Source organism: Mytilus trossulus, chromosome 2, assembly GCF_036588685.1.
Source record: "Mytilus trossulus isolate FHL-02 chromosome 2, PNRI_Mtr1.1.1.hap1, whole genome shotgun sequence".
In the NCBI taxonomy this organism is placed as follows: domain Eukaryota; kingdom Metazoa; phylum Mollusca; class Bivalvia; order Mytilida; family Mytilidae; genus Mytilus; species Mytilus trossulus.
In genome coordinates, this window is record NC_086374.1 from 21,164,601 (window position 1) to 21,174,050 (window position 9,450).

Genomic DNA, 9,450 nt, shown 5'->3' on the forward strand with positions numbered 1-9,450 from the left:
TTGAATAAACTGGTTGATTTAATCTGGACAGTTTAGTAGAGTAAGGTCAGCTTTACCCTACATTGGTATTTTTTCCAATTTGTACACATTTACATCTGTTTAAAATAAAGTTTGTAGCATAATATACTTCTGGGTAAATCTGTTGTTATTAATTTTAATATAAACCTAAACCAGCTTGTGATTTACTCTGTGTTCATCAATGGAACTATAAAAGCGACTTATGATACACTTTAAAATCAAATCTTTATCATTCATTTTCCTGACATTTTCAATAATTAATTTAAATATAATTTACTATAAATTAAATAACTTGTGTAGAAGTGAATTGTGAACAAAAACATTATTCTTTTCAGGCACTGGTTATTGAAACGATTCATTCTGTTGGTCTTTCTATCTTAGCTTTCGTTATTTTGCCTGAATTCGATCCTGCTTCTGCTTCCGTTGTGTATATGTCAGTAGCGGTGATACCGTCTGTTTTAGATGTTATTGATAAACTGACGAGCAAACAAGCAACTCAAGTATCTCCTAGACTTTCATTGTGCAGTGAGTCCAAAACAATCTCAGTTATCTTTCCAATTATTGGGGCGGTTCTACAAATGACTGGAATTGGATTTGTTGCTTGGTATATAAATCATGGTTTGATGGTTGGCTTGTTTGTTATGGCTAGCATTTTTGTTTCTGTCAAATATTGGGAAAACTTTATAAGCATTAAGCAGAACTCTCGAAATTTAAAACATTTGAAAAAGCTGAAATTCGAATTACAAACGGGCCGGACAAAAGTAACATGCCTTGCAAGCATATGGAAGATTTGTATAACTTTTCTTGTAGTAATTGCTGTTTTTTGTGTACGATCCAATAACTCAATGGATGGTTTCAAATCACTCTTTAATCATGGAATGTCGACTTTATATTCTTTCTTTGGGTCGCAAGAATTTGGACAAAATTTGACATGCCAAGGTCATGTGCCATATTATATAGCTGTTGTTACCATTGTCTGTGACTATTTATGTTATAAAGCTTCAAAAATCGTATGTGTCATTAACTGTCAAAGGTTCGCTTTCAGTCCCATATTAACTATGCTGCCAATTGTTACAACTTTGTCCTTAGTTGCGCTGATGCATGATCCAAAGTTTCTAAAACTTGAGTCATGTGACATGTTTTTCTCTGACTGGTGCATAAGTGGGATTGATCGACTACCAGAAAATTGCTTAGAACTCTTGATTGCATTCATAGTATTAACTATCTCCCTGATTTTCATAACAAGGCATATTTGGAAAGTTGATGGATACAAGCACGGAGAGTCAACAAGGTAAGTTATTTACGGTGTTCAACCTACTCAGTAATGGGTAGAATAGTAATAAACCTTCATTATTATTTCACGATATATCATATGCCGGACCCGTTTCTAATTTCTAATTAATTAACGTCTGCTTCGTTTGATCCCAGTTCTGCATTGGTCAAAATTCGAGTATATCGTTAAATGTTCTTTTTTTCCTCAAAATGTCCTTTTGTGACGTCATTAAAAAAAGTGGCCATGTCTGATGACGTCAAATAAAAAGAATACATATTTTGCAGTTCATTATTAACGAAGGATTAAGTTTGTCTGCAAATGGATATTCAATCATTAGATAAATAGATCCAACCTCCATATATTGTGAAATAGGATATTTATTCAGTCGCGACCGTTTTACATATTACCTCGTTAAACTGAACAATCATACATTTCATTATATAAATGCAATTTAAATACATTTCGTGTATATTAAAATATTAATTAATCAATTGAGTATTTATTCTGTAAATGTATCTTTAAACTCTGTCGAAATATTTAGTTATAATTTAATTTTGGATGTAACGCGTCTTCTGATTGGCTGGCGTTATTTTGTTATCAGCCCATAGACATAATTTAGATATGTGACCGTGACGTCTTCAACGTTTTTTAGTGGTTTTCTACGGTTAAAAATGGAATTTAGAATAACATTATAAAAAATGACTGTAATATTTTTTCTGTCTATTTGAAATTACATAACAAATGTGGTACACACTAATAAATAACCTGCGTTATTTAGTGTGCACCACATTGTTTATGTTACTTCTTCACATAGACAGAAAAAATACTACAGTTATTCCTTAAATATGCAAAACATCATTTCAATCGTTAAAATTAATATTTTAATATTTACACAGGATATTTGTGATGCCATTCTATTGTGGGATGTTTATAGATCTTTCGTTGACATTAAATCGTCGAAGAAGTGACAAAGAATATGACATAGTTCTTGGCACGGTAATCATTACATCATTAGTAACAAATATTTTTTTTAATCTGCTGAAGATAACACCTAACGGCTGTACTCAATGGTAAATATAAATAAATTGCCCCGTTTAAAGCAAATCAATATTAAATATGGTCTGATAAATGTAAACCGTGCACAGAGCATCTTAAGAAATTAAACTTCAGAGTAGTACATGAACTTAACCGAGTACCGTTATCTAAAGTTAAAAGAATCACTTGACCAAGGAAGTACAATAGATAATAGGATTGAAGAAGTATAGCCAAGCAAAGCTATACTAGAAAACGAAAAGTTAAGATTTAGTAAAACGAAGTACGATATAATTTGAGGTAAAGTATGATAAAGGATAATGTTGCACTCGTTTCTGGAGTAAGAGTCCACCCAAGGCAAAATTTGACACAGCAGACATGAGAAATCAAGTTGTCAAATATCTTTTTTATATTCGAAATTTGAAGCTTTTAAAAGCTGCAAAATATAATAGTGGCACAAACTTTCATTATTATTAGTATTATTAGTATTATTATCATTATTACTATTGAAGAAGAAACTACGGCAGAAGATTAAATTGCTTCCGCCAACTGACATTACAATTGATATATAAAAAATTAGCTAGTTTGTACCTTGAAACAAAAAGTCAAAAATAAAATACTTAAGTTTGCTTTTATCACTTGGAAAAATAAAAAAAATCATATTTCAGTGAACAGTCGCGTGTTGTTCATTGTTTCAAGTCAAGTTCACATGACGTTAACTGTAAAAAACTGCTTTGACCATTCAATTGAAGTTAGTAACAATCATTTATTCAATCAAGCCCCAACTAAATAGAATTGAAGATTACCAGGGTAAAAATCAGGATAAAAAGGAATATTACAACTACCAGACATCTGTATTTCAATAGTTAACGTCACTTACATATGATCTACTTGAATTGAACCATCAGCATCGATTGAAATTCAAGTGTTTTTATCATGTTATAGTTGTTTGTCCACAGACATAACACGTTCGGGAGAGAGAAAAATAAGATCTAAAACTTCTGTATGTTCATCGTATGTTGGCTTAGAAGGCCGTCATTGAATATAAAAAGATTTTTAAAATCTTGAGGTAGGCGTTAAATACTACATTTTATTAGAAATCGTTACAAGGTTGATAGTTAAAATAACACTTATCCTACAACGTAATGATTTATTCTAAAGGAAGAAGAAGATGACACAAACAGAACTGAGAAGAAGAAAATGAGATTAGTATGTTGTGCAACAATGTGGCACGAAACTGCCGCAGAAATGGAACAGTTGTTGCAGTCGTTATTCAGGTTAGGACTTTTAGTTATGACATTATTGGCAATTAATTTTTCAATTTTTATTGAAAAATATAGTGATCATGAATGACTGCCATTTCTTTGATTGACTTAATCGAAAGATGCAACGTATATGACATATAAATCGCACACCTATTAAAAGTATATCATTTTCATGCTGCTATCGTGTATATGCAGCAAATATTTGTTCGTATATGCATTTGGTGATCCAAATCCAGAACTGCAGTTATGTTATTGTTTGTGTTGGCATGTTTGTTATTATGATGTCCAAATGTCCACTGTAAAAGGTAACGGGAGGGTTGGGCCCCGCAAATATTCCTCATCACCACCACTTTCGGTATGTGCCAGTCCGGTGCAAGGGGCCTATGAAACAGTGATTGTTGTTTGTTGTTGTATTAGAAAAAAATGTGTTTTGTGCATAAATCATGAAGTTGTTTTTCACGTTTGAAATGTTAACATTTATCTTTTCTGATCCTTTTGAAGCTTGTTGTTCGGTATTGCCTTTCTTCATTGTGTATAGTGACCTTAATTCTTTTAATCTACGTCAGTTGGTTTCTAGTTGAAAATTGTCTCATTGGGAATAATACCACAACTTCTTATTGTAATTTAAAAAAAAAAACTTTGGTGATGATTGTTAAGTTTAAAATCACACACACACACTTCACCTTAAAACGAGGAAATCCCTTCTCTTCTCTTAACACTAGTTTACCGTATTTTAAACCTAAACATTTGGTGTATATACTTGTCAAAAACAGCAATATTATATAAGTTTGAACTCGAATTCATTATAAAATATAATAGAGAAAGAAAACGATTCTTGACTCTCTCAGCTAATTTGGTTTTCCCCTTCGCAATTGCGTATCACGATCACCGGATTTTACGAGAAAGGTCACGCTTCGATAACTGCATACGGAAATCATGTCACCAAATTGTTTGCTGGAAGCTAAGAATTAAAAAAAGCGAATTTCTTTTTAAATTTGGACAAATTAAACAATTTATGTACATAACTTTAATTATAAAAACTAGCCATTTAATTATAAAAGAGTACACGCATCATTTTGTTTTAGTTTGCCGTTTCGTATGACTTTCAGTCTGTCTCACATCTTGATTCACATGTATTATTTCCCTGATATCATTTCGAAGTTCAATGTTCTATACTTAAGGTTCATCATAACAAAAGGACAAATATGGCCGTATTTTCACCTAAAAAAAACTACTCTGTGTACAGACTTACCTGTGCTGTTTGGAAAGTTTTAATGCCTAGCATCCACTAGACATATAAAAGTTAAATGCATTTTTTGTTTAAGAGAGATAAAATCTTTCTTGGTTTTTGATGGGCATTTTTTTTCCTTTCTTCAAAAGGTGCAAAAATAAACAAACACCTGAATTACTTTGATACTGTTCACTCACTGACTCAGATAAACTCTTTAACTCACCTATAGTTGTGAAGATACCTGGTTTCCATGTGCATTAAGGACAATGATAACAATATAAACCAGTTTTTTACCTGAGGGAGCATCTCATAGTTGTACCACAACTTGGTCAATTTTCACACCTTTTGCATGAAGGAAAAAAAATGCCCAACAAAATTCAAAAGAGTTTTTATCTTTCTGGAACAAAAAATGCATTTAACTTTATTATATCTAGTGGATTCTAGGCATTAAAATTTTTCCAACTTTACAGGTAAGTCTGTACTCGGAGTAATTTTTGGCATGTAAATACAGCCATATTTGTCCGTTTGTTATGATGAACCTTAAGCATCTCATGTAAGGTACATAATTGACGGCAATTTAAAATGATTTGCAAACTTTTTTTTATTGAAAAAGATATTTATATCAACAATGACCTCGTACTAGATATTTATGTCAAAGTCAACTTTATTAACTCGAAAACATTTTTGTAAAATAATTGAAAAATAGAAAAATCCTGACTATATAAATTTAGATTAAAAACAAATATACAGTTAAACAACGTCAAGATTAGGATTTTCAAATTCTTGGTAATTTTCTGTCTGGGTCTATGTAGAGTCTCGGTTGATACATGTTTGATGCACTATTCAATTCATCATCCCTTTTTAATAAATGTTATATAGTAATGCAAGTGATTTGACTCTTACAGGTTAGACCACAGTCAGTACACAAACCACTTGCATGCTAAAGTAAAAAATGATGAGGTGGATGTGGAAGATTTTGATTTGGAAGGTAAATGTGAAAAAAATATATATACCTCTATTAAATACATGGATAACGACTGTAGAATATGCTTTTTGATTAAAGAATCAAGTTTATGGCAAAACATAACAAACAAACACTGTATGTTAAAATATAAACCAAAGTTCACTTTGAATGACGAAATCTGACATGATGATAATATCAGAATGCCAACGTGATTGATTTAATTAACAAGTCTGTGCACTTTTGGTGACAAAGAATGCTCGTTCCTCAAGGTTAAATACTACAGAGAACTAGGGCCATATTCCAAAAATACGTCGGGTCATATTCGCATCGACTCAAAAAACATGATAGGATCATAACCCCTTAATTTTGCCTCGTGAATCTATATACACTAATTAAAAACCTCCTCTTTTAACCTCCGAAAAAATGCTAATAAATTATATACCCAATTATACTTCGAATTCGGGAAATGACAAGAAAGTTTAAGTTCCCTCTTGTATACACAAATAAAAAATTAAGCACCCCCACGTTTTTTTTAAATTTCCAAATATTACGAAAAGGTTCATGGGATCCCGGAACAATTGGTGGCAAAAATAGTAATGCACACTGATAGGACATAACATTAGCTTTGAGAAATACACAACAAATTGCAACATAATTAATCATTTAAGTTTTAATACTAAAATATGTCTATTTTAAGTATGGACCTTCTGATGAGTTATGCATGATACTAATGTAATTTCACTTAGAAAACGTCCTTTGTAATTCTTTGAACGCTTTCCATAGTTCAGTTTTAAATATCGGGTGAAACAACCACGTGACTGGATGCAGACCTCAACCCTGCGTCTCATCCCTCCATTTAGTCGTCGGATTTCCTGCTGTGGTACTTTCCGCCATTCCCGGTATAATGGTGATTCCAACCGACGTCAATATGCTTTATCGGATTTAAATTTGAGCTCAATGCAGGCTATGGGAGAGCAGTTACTGCTTCGCCTTGAAGTAATGCGGTCACCGCCCTTAAACGATGCAGCCTAGCGTTGCCATTCATAAACTCAGGTCTTGCAGCTAATGGGTGGTTATCAAAATGAGGTACAACAACTGGCCAAAGAACTTCTCTGATGTATCACTATAAAAGTTTCCTCATACAGTGACCAAGTCCGATTAGCAGTTATGAGAGATGCACCCTCGCACCATCACAGAGCCTCCGCCGTAAAGGACAGTTGTGTTGATGTTCCTTGGGAAAATGTGCTGTATTTTTAAGTCTCCAATCTCTCAATCTTCCATGCAGAAAAAACCGGCTCTCGTCTGACCAATGGATTTTGCTCCATTTCCTCAAGTTTCTTCTTTTTCAACCAGGGGCTGCATCCAAAGAAATCTTCAGCACTGTCCCCAACAAACAAAAGCTGTATGCTACACAACGCTAGTAAAACCATTGCTTGAGTATGCATACTCAGTATGGGACCCGTTCATTAACCTTAACATAGAAAATAGAAAGTGTGCAAAGAAGATCAGCCCAACTACCAACTACCAACAAACCAGTATTGTGACATCAATGCTAAAAACTCTACAGTGGCAACCACTAGCCGAGAGGCGAACCAACTGCAAAGCAGTAATGATGTACAGGATAGTAAATGGCCTCGTAGCAATACCAACGCTAAAGCTACACACTACATCATCCGTAGCAAGAGGACACATAACACGATTTCTTGTACCGTATGCCAGAACTACAACATACAGGCATTAATTTCCTTCTTTCCAGACAGCATACGGGTATGGAACAGCCTTCCACAACCTTTGGTGGACGACAGGGGGTACTGAGCTGCAGTATCCTTAATCGCACCATCATACTGTTTTTAACTTGCACCTGTAAATATTTTATTTCACCTTTGTTGTCACACCCATCATAATACTCAATTAGAGGACTGCACTGTATTGGAAGAAGAAGAATGAATTCAACATCTGAGAATTCTAGTTGATTTTTTCTATCAGCTGCTACATTCCGCTAAGGTACTCAGCAGATACAGTTAACTAAAACACCATTGCTCATATTAAAGTTTATTCCTAATTCTGGCATGAATGTATATAGACAACTGTGTATGCAGGTAAAAAGCTGGAACAATAATAAAAATACCATATAATATTTGGAAAGGCTATTATATTGATCCAAAAATACAACAATAAAAGTGTAATTTTCTTGCTTAAAATTGACATATTTGAGCAAGTTTAGTAGATACAAAAAACAGCATTCAACAACTTCAATATCAAATTAAATAAATGAATGTTCTATGAATTATTCAAACTTGACAAATCCTTTAACAGAAACACTAGAAATATAGCTCAGACGGGGTTCCTTATTCAAAATATCATAGGAAAAATTAATGTAAATACTTTGCTCTAGAACTTCATAATTAACTTCTATGCATCAAAACTAAATATGCACATACAAAATATAAACCTTATTAATAAATATTTAAATTACATAGTTGTTTGCCATAAACGGATGATAAAATGAATTTGTAAAAGATGGTTATGTACATGATTTGTAGAACCAAATCTCTCTTATTTTATTTATATATTGACTTTAGATATACTGTTCCCAGGTGAATAAACCGAAACTGACAGATGTGTATTTCAATAAGCGGCAATGTGGTACAATGTAATTTAGTCCATCAGCTGGTAGGGCAAAATTTCAATTCTGTGTTACACCCCAATTGTTTGGTCCAAATTAAAAGAGTAATATATGAAGAATATTTTAAGAGGTGTTTTTAAAAAGTGTCCAAAAGGGGTTAAAAGCGAACTTATTTAAGGGTATATCAAAAATTTTGTTTTGCACATATTTACAGAAAAATGTAAAAATAACCAATAATTCAGTACTATTCTTTTAATTAAATGGAACAAATAATATCTTATTAAAACGCAGACTAATTTTCAATTAATTTTTAAATCTTAGAGGACCAAGAAAAAAGGGGAGGGTAATTTCCAAAATTCATGACTTTGAATGAAAAGAAGCAAAAGTACTAATTTTCTTGACAAAATGGTATATTTTTTATAATGAAACATAGCGCATAATGTAACTACAATGTAAAGGTTGTTGAAAAAAACATTTAAAGGTAAGAAACAAAAACATAGAATCAACGACAGACACAAACATACACAACCAGAAATGCACGATTCTGTCACAAATTTATACATCATATTCATGAAATAACTTACATATTTAAACACACAAAACTGTCAGGGTTTCTAGATTTTCTATTTTGTTATTTTTTTTAACAACCGAATCACTACATTTTAAGTTCACGCAGAAGGTCAATCCATAGAATCGTCATCAGTTTGGTCACCTGCATCTACCGAATTATCATTATCATCATTTCCATCATATTCGTCGTCATCGTTAGCAATATCAACGTTTTGATAATCCTTATATCTACAAGCTTTCGAGAATTTACATACAGGTATCTGTTCAGGATAAACCTTGTTGAACACATGACCATCTGTTGTTGGCACAACCGGCTGTAAATGAACAGCACTTCCGAATTATTAAAGCATCTAACGCTGGTGGTGGTCTAGCCAATTGATACTGATCAAATCGTTCTAAACAATCCAACTATAGCTGTTTAGCAACAGACCAGTGTTGTGTTGAAGAGCAGATTTCCAAATCTTCGTCTGA

At 32.8% G+C, this 9,450-nt stretch overlaps 1 long non-coding RNA gene across 1 annotated transcript; it reads left to right on the forward strand.

Annotated features, from left to right (window-relative positions):
• The first annotated feature begins 1,216 nt into the window (after positions 1-1,216).
• Positions 1,217-3,576, forward strand: LOC134706718 (uncharacterized). The gene is made up of 3 exons (XR_010105651.1): positions 1,217-1,309; positions 2,188-2,287; positions 3,485-3,576. It is a non-coding gene; the product is annotated as an uncharacterized LOC134706718 (long non-coding RNA).
• The last annotated feature ends 5,874 nt before the right edge of the window (positions 3,577-9,450 follow it).